Consider the following 21,173-nt stretch of genomic DNA (forward strand, 5'->3'; position numbering starts at 1 on the left):
ACAGCACAATATTTTGGTCTTTCCCAGCTCAAATTAGCTGATACTAACGACTCTTCTTTCAGAGAATCTCCATTGCATCCAATTTACTAAAAGGACTTTAAACCTTTTTAACACAGCCTAGAGGAATGCCTGGTCATTACACTGTCACCTCTATAAAGGTCAATGAAGATCCTTCCTTCTCTCTTGCTTATTAAAAATCTCACTACTGTCAGAAGTTACATCTGGTCCTAAAGAAAACTCCTTGGAGGCACCTGACCTCTGAACAGCAGCTTAGGTGCTTGCAATGGCTTCCTGAAATCTGTCAACACAACTGCATTTTAAACTAACAACAAACACTCTGAAATAAAGTAAATTTCAAGAATCCTTGGCTAATGAAACCATGCGCTACCCTCGTTGATGCTGTTCCTGAAGTCCTGACAGCTTTCTGGAATAACTGTTCAAGCTCTCACTGGTTCCCAAAATACAAATGCCCTTGCGTCTGGGCAGTACTCACAGTGTGCTTATGGTTGTTACCTTTTGAGCGGCTTTGTTCTAAACTGTCAGCAAAGAACAGTCAAATGTTTAAACAAGTCACACAGACACAAGATTTGCTGTCTTTACACAAGGCTTATATACAATACCTCACCCCAAAGTACACATGGCTCACATCTAAATCCACTGTACCTGGCTTTGCCACTTTTACAGCCTAACAGATTCCCAAAAAAATTATATTTTAGTCCATCATTTAAAATCTCATGTGTTCTAAGTGCAACCTGTCTGTATTATTGCTATTTCGAAGGATATAGACCAGGTCCATTTCCATACATGCCTACTGGAACATAGAAATCCTATAATCTTGTTCCTGAACTAGTGCCTCTCTTCAATCATAGCCTCATGCCTTCATTATTAAACAATATTCGGAAGCACTTTTTTCCCCATTGTCTACATGTGCCATATACCCTTTCATTATTTGCAATGAACATGAGAGAAGAAAAGAGTATGCAACGCAAAAACATGAAGCATTTGCAACAGGTACTACTGTCAGTTCACTGTCCAAATGAAAGTTGCATGGTCCACTAATAACCATCTCTATGAAACACTACCCAAAAGAGAAGTCATCAAAGTCAGGAAATCAAAGCCCCCATATGAAACCTACTAGTGATTTCAACGCCAATGGTTCTGATTACAGAACTCCCGTTTCTAGTGTTGGCATGGTGTGAGGTAAATCTTTAGTTAAATCTGTGTCTTGACACTTTTTTTTGTTTATTTATTTTTACCATGTTATATATTTCTATGGTAGATTTCCACAAACATTTTAGGATCAAGCTATTAGAAATTCATCACAGGTATCACTTCAACAGTAAGATATCACATATTAGCTGTTTTTCTAGTTAGTAAGGAAGTTCATAAAAGCACATAGTTTTTTAAAAAGTTTGTTTTCACGTTAATTTTTGTAACAGCACTGCTCCATCCCTTGCATTCAGTAGTGTTATAGGGAGATGGTTGCCAGGTTGAGTGTGAAGACAATGATACTGTTATGATTTCCAGAACATCTCTAATGCCTTCTGGGACACACACACACACACATAAATCCTAGGAAGGTAAGGTCACTTTCAGTCATCAAGCTTTAGACATTCAGACCTTAGAAAAGTGAGGTTTTGGGTAATGTCAGTCACTCATCTCAAGTTCACTGCAGTGCTTTACCCTTTGCTGTGGGGTCTCACGAGTTGAAAACTATGGCAGGTTCTGAAAGCCCTGGCAATACAAATGGCAAGCAGTGCTGTGTCTGCTGAATGCCTCCCGATGAAGATACAGAAATATTAACACTTGTCCAGTGCTGACCCTTCCTACAAGGAAGCTACAAATTTTGCCCTTTGGCTCAAAATCCATCCCCAGTAAGCATCTTCCTTGGGAAATTGCTGCAATTTTTTCCCCCTCAAATACAGACTGTTCATCATTCCTATTTTAGTGCTTTATCTCTGGGTTAGACTGGGTAAGTAATTTTACATCAGAAGAGATCTGCAGGAAAAGCAGATAGTGGAAGGAAAATACTACTTATTCCTTATAAGAAGGAATCCAAGTGCATACAGTCCAGTGGAGAACTATTATTCTGCAGATTAGTCTCCTTAAGGAGTAACTGGAGAGATCATTAAAATTACCTCTGTAGCTCTTTGATCACTGGTGTTATTTGCATTTCAAAACATCAAGTTCGACAGAGTTTACCACAATTCTCTACTCCTAGCTTGTGGCTCCTCCAGTTTGGTTCCCTGCTATCACATTGTGTCCTTCTTGACCTTTCCCAAAGCCACAAATGCCTCCTTTTGAACAATTGTCTTGCAAAGGTGAAGCATGTTTATAATTCAGGACTGTTTAACAGCAAGTTGGCATGAGATAGGTCAGTAAAAAGACACCTCAGTATCAGCTCTTTTGTTTGTACCTCGTGCTCTATTTCAGTGCTGTCATTGTGTTCCCCTCAGCCAACCTGACCAACATTAACCACAGAGTTCCAAGTGAGATCATGGTACGCACTTCGATATTTCGTCTGCAAGTTCCCCTCTCTCATACACTCTAACATTTCTTTCTAGGGCAGTACAAGAGAGTTTGAATAGATCTGATCACACATCTATGTCTCTGGGCCTCCTGTTTTATTATTTTAAAAATCAAACAAACACACACCCCCTAAAATCCGAACAACCTGGTATCTGCCTGCAAATCCAAATAATGCTTACATTTATCCCATTGAATTTCATCAACAGCTGCGGAGGGGCAGCTTGTCAACAACATTATGTTTCCTTTACACTCTCCTCATTTCTCCGCTAGTGTCTCAAGTGATGACTATTGCACACACTGTGAAAGAGGTCTCGGCAGAGGAAACGACAGAGGAAGGTGCTCATGCGGAGCTTTATGGCTGCTGTGGCCCTCTCAGTTTCTCTGCCTCAGGATGCAAATATCCCTGGTGAAGGAAGGGGTTGAGAGGGCTGACCTGGGCTAGAGAGGAGGGCTGAAAGACACTGGCTCTGCTGTTAGCTAGACTCTGATAAGGAGACAGTTGGTGGGGCCAAAGAGGTCAGTGGTTTTGGCCCTGGAATACCAGTTCCACTGAAGAGGAGCTGCCAAATTCATGTATACCGTGATTAAGTAACAAAAGACATAACCATCATTAACCAGTTGACATGATAAATGCTCTCCGACCACTTGCAAAATGAGGGGATATTTTTCAAGTTGTAGACCCTCTGCATGACAAGAGGGAAACAGAAGATTAAGTCATATGTTGTTTAGAAGCAGAGTGCTTAGCTTATATTTAACTAATAATTAATAGATATATTGTAAGTAAGAAACTAAATTATAACTAACATCAATTATTTCTTAGTATAGATGTATTGTATGTCAAAAATCTCACAAATTGTAATGCATATGTAATAATTATGTGAATATAAGCAACACAAGAGCATCCAGTCTTTGGAGCACAATCCTCAGTGTTCCCCAGCACTGATAAAATAAAGAAGGCCTCTTAACAGCATAATTGACTCTGCTGTTAAGTTTATTTCTCTGTTTCACCACCATCAGCAACGTTTGAAGGAGGTGGTGACTTGTGAGGAGCACGAATGGGAGCAGAAGGAATTATGAATTAAACTGGGACCTGGTGCATCCAGATTTGAAATATCTGGGAGCTATCAACCTGCTGCTTTTCCAAAACCGGGTAGAACCCGGCTCTGCTTGTCGAGGCTGAGAAGGCCACACCCTCAGCCTGCCCACCGCAGGAGCAGCTGATGTGACCTGCTTTGTTTTCTTACGACTGGCACACTAACCCCTGCAAGGACACCCATCCCACATACATGGGGTGCACTGGGAGCACCTGACATTTTGCTCCAGAAAAACCCAGGCTCTGCTCTAAGGCAGCTGAACTCCAGACAGCAAGACCCACTGGGCTGCAGTAACTGCTAAGCTTTATCTCTCAAAAATGCTTAATCTGATGAATTGCTCCAAGTTTCTGCAGTGAGCGGCAAGGAGTGGGAGTGACAGCATTAGGGAGAACTTCCATAGCAATACGAGAGGTGACATTTACTGGTCTTGATAGCATTTTTTTTTTAAAGGCATCTTTTCCAGACTGTGGCTTTAATAAGATAATATGTTGGCAGATACATCAGAATGCTCAATGGAAAGGCACAGGCGTTGCATGAAAACAAGGTTCATTTCCAGTAGATTTCCTAGTTACAAGAGCACTTTAATCATTCATCTTATTACATATAGCTACCTAATTTTTCAGTGCTGCCATAAGTGGGAGGGGGGAAAAAAGTTGTAGACACCTGCTTAAGCTTAAATCCAAGTAAAATGGCAGATTTAAAATCTATGTAGAGTGTAGCCCAATTCTTTTAACAATAAAATTTAATATTTCCTTCAAATCTGCTACTCAATGTCCTTAACCTTCAGCACCATGTTTCTTCGGCGGTTCCTGACAGTTGGGCTTGACATTTAAAAGGACCTCGGTAGTAAACTGTCTATTGTTGCTAATTTCTAAGTGGCTGTTTACATCAAGCTGTCAATGCCCTTCTGAGCAATTAAAATCCACCCCAGGGGGCCCTCTGGAGAGTCCATGGTGATTCTGCAAAGCACAGGGGTGCCAGGCTCAAGTTCTCCGATAGGACTGGTGCTATCCTCCACAGTAGTATTTTAAAGGCACACCGGTATTTCAGCCTACTTCATAGCAGTGTCTTAAGATGCTGTGACAGATGCACTCCTCCAGTTTGAAATAACTGGACTTTAGTCCAGGCAGATGCTCAGCAAGAAGCCCTAAATTAAGTTAATCTTATTGTGCAAGGCTATTAGTGAGAATTCATCACCAAACACCCCTAAAAAAGTTTGGCTGGAGATGAGGCTGATAAGCAGCAAAAACTGCATTAACACAGCACTACAAATCAACCACTTCACACTGTAAATCAGCTATAAATCATCTGCAGCCATGAGGGCCTATTAAGCTCTCCCTCCACAGCAGCTGGCCACGTAGTGGTAATGTACCCTTGAGCAGGTACACCTCTCAAAGTTACACCTCGAGGCTGAGAGATGCCAAGCCACTGACATCTGGTGTCAAGCAAGGTAAGTGACATTTGTGCATGCATATAACATTTAAGATATGTACAGTAAACTTAAAGATAGTATGGGATTCAAAAATTATCAGTTAAGTGTAATAAATAGAGTATTGACTGCCAGTCCTCCTGTACTTATTAAATATTTTACATACCTAGATTTACTGATTAGAACTCCAACTACTAGATCAGATTTGAGTGATTTCTGACTCTTCAACAGACATGATATGCATTTTACTAGAAGGATGCAAATGGTGAAGCACCAGAAGGCTGAGAGATTTGCACAAGGTCAGAGGACAACCTGAGCATATGAGCACAAGCCTGCCAGAGTCAATATTCTTCAGGTTCTAACCACTCACACAAGTTAATCTTTATTCATGTTTGAAGGATTGGTTTCCAAGGTGGCACTGTTCATGTATATGAGGCCTCCCCAGCACTTAAGCCAGAGAGAAGTATAGATATCAAGCTGTTTAGGTCCAGGTCTGCCACAGTGCTAAGCTGAAATTACCCCCAGCAATGTAAGAAAAGCCTTGCCACTTGCTTGAGGCCTCACGAGTTGAGCAATCTCTCAATCAGCAGGAGCACAGCAAAACCTGCAGAGAAAAGGAGCAGCCTTCCTAGTGCCAGCCTGGCCAAGATGATGGATGCCCCTGTCCCCGGAGAGGCTGCTCCGCAGCACTCCCTGGGCCATTGCAAGGGACCTCTCTTCAGGGAAAATCCCTGGCACTCCCAGAAGGTGTTTCCTGTCCACCTCACAGAATGGACCCAAACAGCTTTGTTTTAAAGGCCAGCTCCTCCTCTAAAAGAAGTTCCCATCCCAGAGACAAGTTACTTTTCCCAAGCATCTCATTCATAGCAAGCAACAGCACAGCAGCAGACAGACAACATTAGAGAGCTGTTATATTTAACTGCTGGGCAATCACTTGATTGCATACAGGAAATAAACTCTAATATAAAAATATTCCTATCAACAGCTGTTGGAAGGAAATGTCACCGTCATGGTGTCTAGACATTGTCAGGCTGCCCTAAATCAGATTGCAAATGCAGGTCAGCACTATGAAGTCTTATCAAAGTGGTGAAAATGGTGACTTGCCATTAAAGGGGTTTCAGCAACAGGCAGTCTCCCATTGCTCTCAGCACAGCAGTGCCAGAGTTGCATATTGTTTGGGGATTGCCACCAGAAAGACAGCTTGAAAAACTCAAGAACAGAACAGGAGCTCCACAACTTTAGTGGCAGACTTCTTATTCTGACCTTGTCACAGGAACACAGAAGACAAACCAAAGGCTGAGGATTAGCCTTATTCTAGCTCTTGTGAAATATGGACCTCCTCTGCAAGGGATCTGGTGCTGCTGCCTTGCAGATGGGAGCTACTGCCATCGCCACATCTCTAAGGGGGTTTCTATCCTTCCTTTCCAGTGGCCCCAAAACCTACCGAGGTACAGGCTGTGCAAAGGACAGGACAGCTCTGGCATAGGTGCTGCCAGGCTGCTTCCATAGCAGTTACTACACAAGTAGATCCTGGGTACCCACCCTTAAATCTTACAACAGGTATTCAAAAGAGGTGAGTTGGCATTAGGACAACACAAGTGAGAATCGCTGCTGTAACACACAAAGATAAAGACAGCCATTTAAAAGGTTTCCTGAGCTTATGGCAGTACAGGGAGGGCACTGTTATGCTGCTGCTGGCAGAAGCAAGGCCAGCAGCGGTTCCCCGGGCACTGCGAGCAAAGCGCGGCACGAGGCCGGCTGCGACAAAGCTGGTGCCGGGCCACATGGCTCATCAGTGGCCAATGAGACCAGCCATCTGCATGGAGCGAGACAGCAACTGGAAATTTGTAATAGCCACCTGCAGGGAGGGATTTTCCTCCCGGGAATTTGTCTTGCAGTCTGCTTCATAAGACTTTCCTGCAGTAGCCAGCAAACATACTAAAAGATGTCAGACAGCTGTCGGGAATTAAGTACTGGAATTTGCCAAGTCTTTGCATATTATATGATCAGCAGTAACAGCTGCTCCCTCTCCCAAACTGAAGCATGAAGGTGCTGAGCAGTGGCTGGTGCTCAGAAAGTACATCTGCAAGTCTGCCCAGAACCACATGGAGGTTTCACAGGGTTTGGAAGTTCAAGGGGAGGTCCACACTCACTTTCTACCTAATTCATTTTCAACCACTATTACCATGTAAAACTACACCTCAGTGCAGACCAAAAGTTCCATTGGATTGTTTCTGCTATACCATCCTGTTGGGCTCAGTGGAGCACATAAATATGGACTAGAAGAAGCCAAAGGAGAACAGTGGTACCCACCAGAAGAGCTGCTAAGTCCAGCACAGCTTGGAGCAGTGGCTGTGGAGGCATATTCGTATGCATGCAAGATGTGACTTCAGAGGAACACTGTTCATTTAGTAATTCATGAGGTACTGTTCTTTCCTCTCAGTTTCAGTTTGTCTCTTACTGCCCTGTAATTCCACTTCTGAATAGATCAATCAATAAATGAAATTCTGCAGTATTTTGAGACTGCTCCAGTCAGCATTTGGCAGCACGATTTTATTCCCCACAAGGGAATTAGTCTGTAAAATTTACCTGTGCACACATTAGCCATACTGAGGTGAATCATTTAAGTATTTTAAGAAAAGCTATAGAAAAAAGAAAAAAATAGAGAAAGCTGTACAAATTGTGTCAATGGCTTACAAATTCTGTCCCACAGTCACGTAACTGTTTTGCAACAGGTCTCAAACAGAGTGCACTGAAAAGCCACATAGAGGCTCCAGTTGAGAAGCAGCTGAGAAGAAGGTTGTTTATCCATCCTTCAGCCTTCCTCTCTGATACCTGAACTACAACATCAACTTAGTCAAATAAAGGGTGCAGTTCCCAAATTCCTACTTTCACACATAGCACAACATTGTTTCCTTGTGTCACTGCAAACTGTGGCAGAGCAGAGAGTAACTCCATCACTGTGTTTTTACCACTTGGCACAGAGCGTATTTGTGCCGCAACTCATGTTCAGCAGAGGCTGAACAGCGATGCAAAGCTATGCCCTGCCTAACCTAGTGGTACATAGGGTATTGCAGATATCAAGATACATCAGCAGACTAAAAAGTATTTTAGAAAAAGAAACCAATGTACTCACAGAAGTGAAGAGCAGCCCGGAGGGAAGAGACTGAACTACCTCAGCAGGATGAAGGCAACAGCCCACACGAGTGTGTCCACACCTCTGAGATGTTCTGTAGTACCAGCAACCTCCTTCACCTGGGAGATTCAACATCTTTCCTTGACACCTGTATGGAGAGAGAAAATAACATCAACCTCTAAACTCCTCAAACTCTTTATGTTGTCAGAAGTGCTCTTAAAGGTAGGAGAAAGGAAACAAGGGGAACAAGCTCTTTCCCACCATATATGCCCAGCCTATGCACAGTGACAGAGGCAAGCTTTTTTTTTTAAAATGCTGAGTTTGTTGACTACAGAGCAAGCTCTCTGTCCTGGGGAAGGGATTGTGGTTTGCACCACCAAGTATACAATTTGGAAGACAAAAGCACTTTCAGCAAGGCCTTGCCTTTGTTCTGGTGAGTCCTGAAAAAGGGAGAAGGAGTCAAGTCCCTGAACAACCCCAGCCACAGTCTGGGTGTTTGTTGACTGGTAACTAAGCTACTGCGCTCTGCAGGAGAATAATTCCCTGGTTAAACAATAGTGATCTGTTTGCTGTTGCTTACATAAGCCTCCAAGTTGCTTCCTTTCAGATATAGAAGATACTTTCTGTTGCAGCCTGTGCAGAAATGAGCATGAGGAGCAGCTGTGTGCAGCTTTTCCTAATATCCCAACAACACCTGCTTTTCTTTCAGAACTCCAGGCAGAGTCTGTGCAGCCTTGCACACTTTGCTAGCAAACATGCAGCTCAGCGTGGCTCAGGAAGGCTACGCCGACAGCATCAGAGGATGCACTGGGGCAGGGTGGGTCACTCTAGAGCGAGCTGGTCTCATCCAGTCCCCAGGACATTTTGCCCAACTCACAAGCAAACACCATGCAATGACCACAAAACACTGGTTTACAGTATTTTGACACACCTGAAGCAGCATGCCACACCCCACCAGAGCTGTATTTCATAACCTGAGGCTGGCAGCCTCTGTGGCACATTCTGGGTCAGGGCTTAAGGTCATGTGCATTAATTTAGGCTATAAAGGCTTCCGTATACGGGAAAGGAAGGATGAACGGTTGTACTCTTGTCCACAGTGCTTAGAGCACTATCCTGAAAAGCGTACTCCAGGGATGCAGTAAAGATGCCTTTAATTTGCAGGTTTGCTCCAAGAGAAAGATCAGGACTACAGAAATGGACACTGACTGAAGATGCACATGGGGGCAGGACCTAGGAGTCAACTGAGAAGTAACGGTACATGATACCACAGGTGTGACTGAAGCTCCTTTTGAACACAAAAGCTGGGAGCATTCTCAGGTCCCCTGGTCCAGCGCTTACCTCTCTCAACCTGTGTACTGGGGAATACAGATACACATACTGGGGATACACATATACACACCTCCGTGCCCATCTTGCAAGCCTTGGTGCCTGCAGAAACACGCTCACAGGAGCAGACTGGGAAGGAGCACTCCTGCTACAATCAGCCACAGGCTGTACAGGAACCTGCCTTGAAGCCAAATAGGGGCTAAAGGATCAGTGCAGTGAAGCAGCCTGATCTCTGCCTGGATCACCGTCTCAATAGCAAGGCAATTCACCACACATCTCTAAGCCACAACTTTCTGTCCTGGCTATGTTTACAGTGAAAGTTCATATTAAGATATTTAATTTTTCTCTTTTCCTTAGCAGCTGCCACAGCAACTCCCAAGGGTAGCCTGTTGTCTTTGGCCACTTTCCAAATTATGCTATACTTGAATTAAATATTATTACTGTCATTTGAAAGGAAATGTTTCTATTCTTTCCTGACCTTCAGTCTAATTTTGTCTTCCTGGAAAGAAGATGGCGAATGAGAATACAAAATCAGAGGTAATGATATTTCTTAATAAAGAAAGTCTGTCAGGATTTCCTAATACCATGGAAAGGGTTGAGGGGAGGGTATGAATAGAAAAAATGATGCTGCAGTGACAGTGGTGCATCTTCATCAATGTAAGTAGGGGAAAGAAAGACGCACAGTGGAGCTTAATCAGCCACTACAGGCATCTCCCAAAATCTCCATACATGTTAAACCTCTGTTGAAATACAGCTCTGGCTAAATTAAACCCAACATCAGCCTCCTTCCCAGAAGCCAAGGGGCCTATCTTAAAAAAACCTGACTTTCCTCCATTCCTTTCTCTCCAAGGGCCTTTTCACGTGTTATACAAATGTTATGAAGAAAAACCTAACATTTCTCATATAAGCAATCTTTAATCTAAGCCAATAACCTATTTGCAGATTTCTAATACTTGGTCTCATGCTGCTATGTATAAGAACTGCAGATGAATGAAATCACAGTGTATGACACTTCATATTAACAAATCTAAAGGAATTTCTGGTGTACAGTTATATGTCCTTCCCATTCAACCAGCCCAGTCTTAACCCATTTCAGTTTTCCCTCTATTATTTAAATAAATAAACACCTAAGTTTTCCTAAAGTGCATTGGGTCATGCTTTTTAAAACCAGCTCAGAATAGGCTGTATTCAAATATAAATAACAAGAGTTTCGTTGGCAGCCTGAAGTTAACTGCAACAGCAATAAATAAGAAATTGTTCCTGCCAGCTAAACCTTCTACAGTACCTACAGAAAGCCATCAGCTTCTGGGGTTGCATCTTCAGGAGACCAAAGTGTACAACTTCATCAGAAACAAATCATCACCAAATAACGAAAGTCATCATAATCAGCTCTACTGGCCCTATTGCTTATTTATTGTAAATGAGCTACACACAACACATAATAAGCTGTTTTTCTGTGCTATAGTTATATATGATTTTAGCCCATAAGTCGAAGTTCTAGTATGAGCCGTTTTCTACTTGCATGGAATCTACCACTAACAATTACAGTTCTTTAGTCTCTTGCCACATTGACATTACTTCCAGTTAGCCATGAGGATTGCTGACACAGGCCAAAAACATCGCTACATTTGCTAAATAAGAGGCTTTTTTATGACAGCTGAAGCTCAAAGTTATTACAACTCAACAACTACTTCTCAATGAAGGCGCCACCCACAGCAACAACTAAAGCCTGTTGAACACGTGTTTTTGCAAATCCTGGTTAGGAGGCGGAAGGATCACTGTGCTTTTTTACAATTCAGAGAGGTGATAAATAGAATTGCAAGAGGACTTTACAGGCCACGACAATGAAAACAGTTTCCCTTCCATCCCCATCAAGTTACCTTAACATATGGCTTCTTTCTGCAATAAACATTTCTACTGTCACTGGAGCATTGCTGCTCTGAGAAGTCAGCCTCACGTACAGCTATGCCAGAAAGGCCGATTATAGTTATTTGTGAGAAAAACAGATGATAATTGCTTGAAAAGAAAGCAGCTCATTGGAACAGTTCAAAAACCTTGCTGATCTTTTAGTTTTTTAACATTCTTCTGGTGAGGAAATTAGGCAATTTCCTGCAATAACATTGTAGTAAGAAGAAATGCAGTCAAGTGTCAAAGCAAGCAGTGAACTGTGCTCTCTTTAAATGCATATATTGGTATCTAAAACTATTTGTAAATACCTTGAAAATAGAGCTACTTTACTACAGCAGGTCAAGTGAGAAAGTTTATGCCTTTACTAATAAATCGCAATAAAAAGTTTTTAATACGGTTTGATTAAATAAAACTCGCTAATCCTGATGCTGCCTGATTATATTTGAATAACTAGTCATATGAAATAATAACAATTGAAGACTATCACAACTCATACACAAGTGTGATTGGTTAAGATCAAGGATCATTACTATTTCCTATCTTCTGACAATTTGACTTCATACATTCAGCTTTCCTTTATTTTTCAATATTTAAAATATATATACACCCACAGAGACATATCAGTATTTCCTCACAGCTTCCTAATAGTTTAGATATATGAAGATCAACAAAAAAACCATCTTCAAACACCAGAGTCAGCAGTTAGGTAAACAACAGCATATCCCTCGTTTTCTAAGCACCTTCCTCCTTCCTTCCACATGCTCTTTCCTTATATCCATGGTTCTTTTCTGTTCACATATTCATCCTCCTCTTCTTCCCTTTTCCTTTCTAATAAAGGAATCTGATTTCTCCTATTTATCTTCTTGTCCTTTCCTCATTCAGTCTGGATTTCACACCCCTCTTTCCCGACCTGCAGACTTCTCCACTGTTTCCTCAGGCCTTGGCATACAGGTTGAAGCAAGAATTTAGGACTGTTCAAAACATGGGATTTGGTTTTGACCGCATGGTATTATTTGGCATCAGATTGTATTGTGTGCCTGTTACTTGCACAGTGAACTCTATCAGTGCAGACACCACGTACACCTGTGACACACATCGCTAAGGTCACCTGTACAGCCATGACGTTGGCGATATCAGGTTATCAGGATTGAAATACTTACACAAACAGGTTCCCAGTAAAGAAAAAAAATATCTAAGTGTGTCTATAGTAAGAGATCATTATAACTGAAGCAAATGACATATCCATTAACTAGAGCATAATTCCTGGGTAGGCTGCACAAGGAAGGACAAACTAATTCTTTTCTAGCTCTAACTCCTCCTGAAGTGACTGCAAGGTCCTCTACAAAGATCGCTTCAGCAGAACTGGGAATTACACTTGAACATAAAGGCTGAAAAGCAGCAAAATTTGATGGTTCGTGTACGTAGATTGTTAAATTTGCCACGTAACTTCAAAATATTTCTCCTCCATATTATTCATTAAGTTAATGCCAAAGGAACTGGGCTGTGTGAGAGATGACTGCACAGCAGATGATACAATGAATTACACTCATTACAATAATGACAGGGTGAAACAGCAGTAGAGAAAAAAACACATGGCATCTTGACACCGTTTAGCCATATAGTTATTACTTACGCCAAAAGAAAATGACAAGCAATGATGATTACAAGAGCAGTTAGAAATTGCCATTATGCTATTTAGATTAAAAAAAAAGACCACTTCCAAAAGTCCATTATAAGATTCAAAGAGAGTTTGTGAAATAAAGATAATTCCAGCCTTGCACTTAGCAAAGCCATGAATCCTTTGACACAGACATTTGAGCCCAGACTTTAAAAGTAGTTAACAAGCAAAAAGACTAAGGAAAAAAAAAATCAACTGCAAAGAATAACTTGCCATGGTTTGCTTGTTTTTCCACTAGTGAAAGAAATAGGAATAAAGTTTGAGAACTAAGCACATATTCTCACTGAAGAAAAGCTGTTTCTGTCAACAGATGGTGCACTTACTGAAGTTTGTTCTCATTAAGCTGCCAGCAGAAACACTGACCACAATGGAGCACTACAAGCAAACACCTCTAGGAGGACTCCACAAGCTAACAAAGAGGTGAGATTAATTTGTAGAGAAGTTTCAAAAACATTATTTTTTCCCTCCGCTTTGGCAGCAGCCCTCACGTGACCAAGTATGCTTTAGGCTTGATGAAGGCTATGATACAGATCCAAGACCTCCCAAACATGGTGTTCTGTGACTATAATTTCACCTAGGTGTACAAAGGCAAACGGGCATTGACCAGCCACATGTAAGAATTTCTGCTCTTTACTATACAATCCTCGGGTAAATAAAAAGAGCACAAGTAAAACAAATAAAGCTTGTGAATCTTATCATCAGGTAAGCTTACGGTGACAGTAATAATTCATATATAGTGAAGTGACCAACTAATATTTGTTGGCAAAACCTTTGAATTAAAAGTTATCCAGGAAAAAAAAAAAAAAGATACTAAGCCCTGCCATTTTCTAATCATACAGCGACTACTCCAGACTCAAATCACATACACTGGTAGAAAACAATTACTTTCTGTTGTTCAGTGAGACAATAAGACAGGTGGCTATATGGAACTCACAGTAGTACATTAAATTCTGTAACAACAGTAGGAAAACTTGGAAGTCTTGACATATGTGAGTCTTGGCATAGTCAGGCATCACACCTCTATGTTAGCCAGGGAATCCTGGTTGCAGAAAGAGAAATAATTTGTACGTCAGCAAACCCCTGTGATGTTATCACAGGACTGGCATCATTAAAGGGAGCAACATTAGCTGCAGTTCTCTAAACTGCATTTTTAGACCTGAGGGCAACCCACATTCTGAGCTACAAAAACCTTTCAGCAAATAGCTTTCTTAAAACTATCTAATTACCATTGATAGTTGATTAGCAACAAATTGAAGGGGTTTTGTTGGAAAAAGTAAACTAGAAGTTTTAGTTGTAAAATGTAATATTGTAACAGTTGACCTTCCTGTGCTTAGCCAGCTTTCCCCATTTTCTTTTCCTTGGGATTTTACATTTACATGTAAGGTAAATGCAAAAGCCTAGGACAAAGTTTATTGCAAGTTTTCATTGTTTTTAACAAGCTTCTTTCCTCTCCTAATGAAGAAGAGTATATAAATAGAATTAGTTATTCAGAGGTTAAAGTTAATTTTGCTTGCACATGGAAAACATCACCAGTATTTCCCAGCAGCATACATGGTACAACTTAAACATGTATGAATCACACCAGATGTGCAGAGAATCTAAGTGTCAGAAGTGTGCTAAATTTGAAGGAAAATGTTCTGATCACTCCATCCTGAAGCTATGCTTTAACTTCTGATTGATATGCTCACCAACCCTATTCTGTTTAAACTACTCCAGAAGATCTTATATAGCAAGAACATCAAGAAGAGCAAGCTACATCAGCTTTAGTTATGTGTATCCTCTAAATACCTGATATGGTAGTAATAGTACCTTATACTCCTCCAAAGGCCACACTTACCATTGATAGAAAAAAAACTGCTGAAAGCTTCCCTGGTCCTTCACAGTGGTCAGAAGAATTCATGGTAACAAGAAGGTTATCATTGACTCATAGGCTTTAGCACCAGATAGGAACACACTCTCTTCTCCACATGCCTCCTACATAGAGCATTAAAGGCTTTGCACAGTATTCCTGCTTCTTCAGGCTCTTCAGCAAACTCCTTTCTATCCTGCTTGCATCCCAAGGCAAGTTACTTGAGCCATACACCCTTAGAAGAAGGCACCGAGCAATGCCCAATACTAAGAGTCCCATTCCTCTGCCCTGCTTGAGCAACCCACACGACTCCACCAGCATCCCCCAGCTGCACCCAATAACCCCCACCCACACAACCCTGATTGTTATTAACCCTGCTCTCCACCTGCTGCTATGTGTCCTCATTAGGTGATTATGCTGAAGTCCACAGTATGCTAAAGAGAGAGTGATTTTTGTTTGATCGTAGGTTTTTTGTTTGTTTTGTTAAAGAAGCACTTTCTCTCTTCACTAGTAAAACCAGCTCCTATAAAGTACATCAGCTCAGAGGTGGTAATGCTCAGGTCAGGTTCCCTGCTCCTTACGATGTTTTCAATACTCTGAATGACGCCTTGTTTCTTGAAGACTGAACTAAGGAATTGTAACTTACTGTAAGCACAGTAAAGGGAGTTTCAACTGAACTGCTCATTCATTAAACTTGGTATTAAACTACCAGCAAGTGAATTTGCAGAAACTGTGGAATCACTGGAAAGTATTAGCAATGATACTGATGACTTTTTTTATTTTTTTTAAATGCTAGACTTCTACAAGAATTAGGAACTTAGCAATTGATTATTTAACTTCATTACTGCTGTGCTGTCCAAGGCAAACAAATCCAAATAATCTGATGTATTTTGTTTGAATATGCAGGATATATCACACAGAATAACACTGATAAAGGTAAAGAAGTGCAAGGGTAAAACTACTACTTTAAAATTCAGTTTAAGAATGAGGCAGAGTGAATAGGCATAACTTTTAACAACGTTAGAAGGAAATAAGATATTTCAAGTATTAATTTTGACAGCTTTTTGTCTTAATCTTGTTGTTACTGTAATGACATAATTTACAGATTCTATAGGTTCTAACAATGCTGATTATTATTGTTATTTAATAAAATACACAAACTGAAATAATAAAAATGAAGTGTGGGATTTAGCTTCCATTCAAATCAAGGCAAATGCTGCAGGCAACTTTAAAATGAAGAGGAATAAATAGCAATAAATAGAAGAGGAAGGGAGGAAGGAACTCCAGACCTGTGCAGCAAGCTGTGCTCCCCACCTGCCCCATAGACTTAGACAGGCACATTCTCACTGAAGCTCTCCGTTCTCTCTAAGTCGGCCACAAACATTCACCAAATTTAGTGGGAACAGAATCCAGTTTGGATTTCCAGCCAAACGTGTGACCCTTTGTACTGTGTCCTGTGGCTGGGACTTGCAGGTACTACTGGAAAACACATAGAAAGAATGGGTGACAACATTGTCATCCATAATGGAGGGCTAAGGCATAAAAGAAGCCTAAGCAGCTACCAAAAAACACAATAAATCTGTAATTGGGACTCCAGCCAGCAAAGGACAGTTTTTCTAAACTGTTGTGAGTCAGTGGTCCATTGTCCTTCACAGTTACATAAACCACAGTGATTTAAACACATGTAATCAAGTGAAAAACCTTTTTATATTTTATTTTTTTCTCCTGACAGAGTGGTTACAATTAAGCTGTTTTGGTGGATTTTAAAGAATTACTAGAAGGTATACAATCTTAGTTTTTCATAGTCAAAACCTGATGATGGTTGTGAGCACTAAGTGGCAATATTACATACTTAATATTTGTTATGAGATGAAAAACTATTTTATCCTATTGATATTCCCATTTATATTCTGCAACTTGATTAGAACAAGGCTAATGTTTCCCAGCAATTTACTCATTACCTAGAGCTCTCTTGCTTGTGCTTGGGGGAGCAACTGAGGCAAATTTTTTACAGTTGTGATTAATTCCCTGAGATCACAGCTGTGATAACTGCATACAGGTCTCACTGCTTTTATCAGCATTTATACGGTTAAAGATGTTAAGCAAAACTCTAATGCATTTTTACATGTCTATATTTTTATCCTCATGGAGTTCAACATTAAGTAAAAAGCTAAGTTAACTCTCAAGGATTAGCCATAAAGCTACTGGTGCTATACATTGCAAGTGTAGTAAAGACCTTTTCTTTAGGAATGGTACATCTTGCTCTCACCAGCACACTTGTTGAATAAGTCATTTTCAGCTCAAGGAGAACAAGTGAAAGCAATTTAAGCTAAGTCAGCCACCCTATGGCAAAAACCATTCATGTGGCTCAACTGTAACAAGGACTTCAATGATTACAGCTGTTTCTGAGTAGTCACGAGCCTTGGGTCTCAGTTTTGACTTGTCTATCTGAGACATTTGTGGTACAAGTATTTTGTATTGGATGCATAGTGCTGTGGCAAGCTGTGGAGGAGTCTCATCTCTTGCTACTTGCAAATTAACTTCTCTAGAGAAAGAGTGCAGGGGAGAGTTGAGCCTCAGAGAATTTACACCAAAAAATAAACAGGAAAACCCTGAGCATTTTCTTTTTTGAGCTGCAGGTAACCTTACTTCTTTCCAGAACAATACAGAACAGCTGTGTAATTAGCATCTGCTGCTACAAAAAAGATTTTCGGTGTCTGCTCTCCTCTTGTGTTTGCAATGGACAATTAAATACAATACTCAAAAATGAGTCTGTGAGGGTGGGAAAAGCTAGTTTACAAGACCCTAATCATTATATTTCAGAAATCTAACAGAGGACATATTCTAGAAGGAGATTTACTTTAGACATTAAAGGAGGAAAATACAGTGTGGAATCTATATGATGTAATAATTAGAAAAGCTGACTAGCGGTGGTAATGCAGTTTGAGTCTCTTTCAATTAAATAAGCACTGCAAATGCAGCACCCCACGTATAAATAAAAACCAGTGGAGTCATTAGGTATTATTTCATCAGTTGCTTTGTAAGCAGTGTGACTCAAGGCTGTTTTATCACAAGTGACAAGGAAGGAAAAGCAGGATTTGGCAAGTGTATTTTTATTCTGAGACAGAATTATTGATAATAGATAAGATTGTCACATTGTAGAACTTCACGAGGGAAAACAGTCAGAAGTTTAAGCAAGAGAAATTCTGCCTGCATGAAAGGAAAACCAAAATTCACACTGATTATGGCCAGGCACTGGATAAAGGGCCCAGGGAAGCTGTGGAATCTCCACCCTTGGATATATTCAAAACTCAACTAGATAAGACCCTGAGCAGCTCCCTTGTACTTTAAAGTTTGCCTTGGATTGCACAGGGGGATAGACTAGAGGCTTAAAAATATCCTAATCTAGCAAAGTACGCTCTAATGCCAAAGACTAATTTTTACATTCCGAAGAATAGCTGAAAGTATCTTACACACACACACTGCAATTTCTCAGCCCTAACCAAGCGACTGACAAGATGCAATAGGTTATAAATGGGAAGAATTACTTTTATAGTTGGAAATATATCCACATCAAATTCAAAGAATAGCAAAGGCAAGAGTGGCAAAAACTATTCAGGATAAATTAATTCTGTCTTTATGTAAATATTTGGATTAAGTCAAATATTTTTTCCCCATATTAACAAGAATCCAGACCTGAGGAAACATGAAACAGCATGTTAAATATTGGGTTTTTTTCTCTCTGCCCTTTCTAATTCACAACTGTGATTACAAAAATCACATTGGAAGACATCACAACTACAGGCAAGAAAAATGATTTCCACCAGCTCTGAATATTTTAAAGTAAAGCAAAGCAAACCAGGAGGGAACACAAATGAGCTGTGTATTACTTACAGCATCTTTCAGAACTTTCCACAGAAAGCTTTCACCATGGGCTCTGTGAGATCACATCAGCTCTGGATAAGCCCTCTTTTCTACAGAGACTTACACCAACATGAATTATTTGCTAACCATCTAGAACAGTGAAATTAAACTTCTCCCTTTGTTGAACATTGATAAATCCCGTTGCCTAGGTATAAGTTTGTTTTTCAGAGAATAACAAGAGATACTCTTGACTAAGAATGTAGCCATGCTTTAGTCCCTTATGTAAACCGCAGTAAAGATTTGCTGGTTTTGGAGCTACAGATGCTTCAAAATCAGCACAAGCAGCAAAATCTAATTGAGAAACCACCTGGGACATAATTAAATTCCTATCAGAGTAAAAAATTGTATCACAACAACGGGGCTTGTTACTGGGATTACATGATACAAGGCAGAATGGACCAACACAGGGGAAGGAGTAAAGAAAGAAGTACCTGGAAGTTAAAGCAACATTATACAGAAAAATTATCTTCCTTTTTCTTATAGGCAGCTTCCATGTTTACAGCTACAGATGCAAAATGAAAGACGGGAAGACTGAAATGAACCATATCTAGTATACTTATTAGCCTACATGAAAATAGTCCACAAGCATTTCTGAATGTTTACATAAACCATAGGTGAAGGTGACAAAGCAATCAAGAATAATTAGTAGTAGCACAATCAACTAATTTGAACAGAAAACATCACCTGAATTTTAGGTCTTCTCAGTTACTTTCACTGCTAAAACAATTGGAATGATTTGATTTTAAAAAACAATGCAAGGAAATGGTCTACTGATCTCTGCATGAAGTGTGATTTCTACTGTTTTAAAAGTTAAGTCAAGTACATGGTAAATAAATCACTTATTAGTCAAATCAATGGTAAAGTTTTATGCTTTTCCAGCAAAGAATCATTCTCACATTCTAGACCTTCCTGTATTGGCTGCAACATATGTTGCCAATAGATCTTCCTTTTGTTCATCTCCTACTCATCATTAAGCATTCTGCAATGAAAACAAACCTATGGTATTATCTAAATAAATATTATGCACATTGCCGAATTCTTGCAAGACTAGGCCAACGCTATAAACTTGAGTAATGAGAGAAGATTCCCTTCTTGAAAAGGAATATAAACAGCAGTGTGTATCTGAGTTCAGTTCATTAAGTGGACAAGAGTCTTTGCTTGATTGTTGCTATTTCCGAAGATGTTCATTGCAGCTCTGCTGCCAACTCCTCTCTCTTGGCTACACAGTGAGCTTAGACAACTAATTTAGATATAGAAATCCACCTTGCAGATACCTGAAATCAAGCAAGATTGTCTTTGCTGACCACAGCTACAAGTGAAAATATCTGTTTACATCCTATTCTGGAACTGGGAATATGTTTTTGGTCTATGCATGTGTAAGATTGTTCTTATAGGCGTAAGGTACTTCCCTCCCCTGTGGTAATCTGCTACATGACCTGCATTAAGCAAGTATTCCTGGGTGACACTTCTACCACCAGTTAACCTCATGATTGCTTTATTTTTGATTGAAAACTGGCTCTCATCTTGACACCTGACACAGTGCGACTTATGCCTGGTAGCCCACAGAGAAAAAACAAAGCAAGCATCACTATAAACTTAGCACCTGAGTCATTGTCAGCATCCAAGACATCATTCTGTAAAAGTGTTAAGAACCAGCTAAATGCCGTTTGAGGCTCTGATAGTATTAGTTGTTTTACTCCCACCATGCAGAATCCCATCAGTCATTCAGCACCGTGCGCACTGCTCCCGTTTCCAAGCGGACATAAAGAAAAGCATGAAGCAAAACGTCAGAGGAAACAAAACCAGCCAATTTTTTCCTTTCCTGCTAAGCTCACTCATTCCCCTCCCCAAGTTACCTATTTGCTGATGCATGGGAGAATTGCACTGCGGAGCTGATGAGGATTTAAACACAAAAAGTCTTAATATAGCATTCTGTATAGTTTGTTTCATACACTTTAAAGGCAGCTGGAAAGGACTGAACAGAGCGTCTATGTGCAACACATGTCAATGTGTGTTACTGTGTTCGCATAAACATTTTTTCTTTTAAAATCTAAGAAGCTGAACCGCTCTCTAGCATGAGCACATTAAGCACACTTGTGTTTGCATATGTATTTTTGATTGTGTATTTCACAGGATCATTAGCAGGCCTTGCACAAAAACAATTTATGAGCTCATTATTAAATTCATCCTTGTAGTTAAATTCATTATTACAAGTTTATTTCTGTTTGGGAACTAGACATATATTAGTTCTGTTTGAATTGGATAAATGTTTCAGCAGCAGCAATATACCATTGTATTTT

General features: G+C 40.3%; 1 long non-coding RNA gene across 3 annotated transcripts in view; it reads right to left on the reverse strand.

Annotated features, from left to right (window-relative positions):
• LOC139827854 (uncharacterized) overlaps window positions 1-21,173 on the reverse strand; it is a 145,399-nt gene that overhangs the window by 91,372 nt on the left and 32,854 nt on the right. For all 3 annotated transcript variants that reach the window (XR_011738936.1, XR_011738937.1, XR_011738935.1), the window contains exon 2: window positions 8,189-8,336. This is a non-coding gene — a long non-coding RNA (uncharacterized lncRNA). The remainder of the gene's footprint in view (window positions 1-8,188; window positions 8,337-21,173) is intronic.

Source organism: Patagioenas fasciata, chromosome 4 (genome assembly GCF_037038585.1).
Source record: "Patagioenas fasciata isolate bPatFas1 chromosome 4, bPatFas1.hap1, whole genome shotgun sequence".
NCBI classification, from domain to species: domain Eukaryota; kingdom Metazoa; phylum Chordata; class Aves; order Columbiformes; family Columbidae; genus Patagioenas; species Patagioenas fasciata.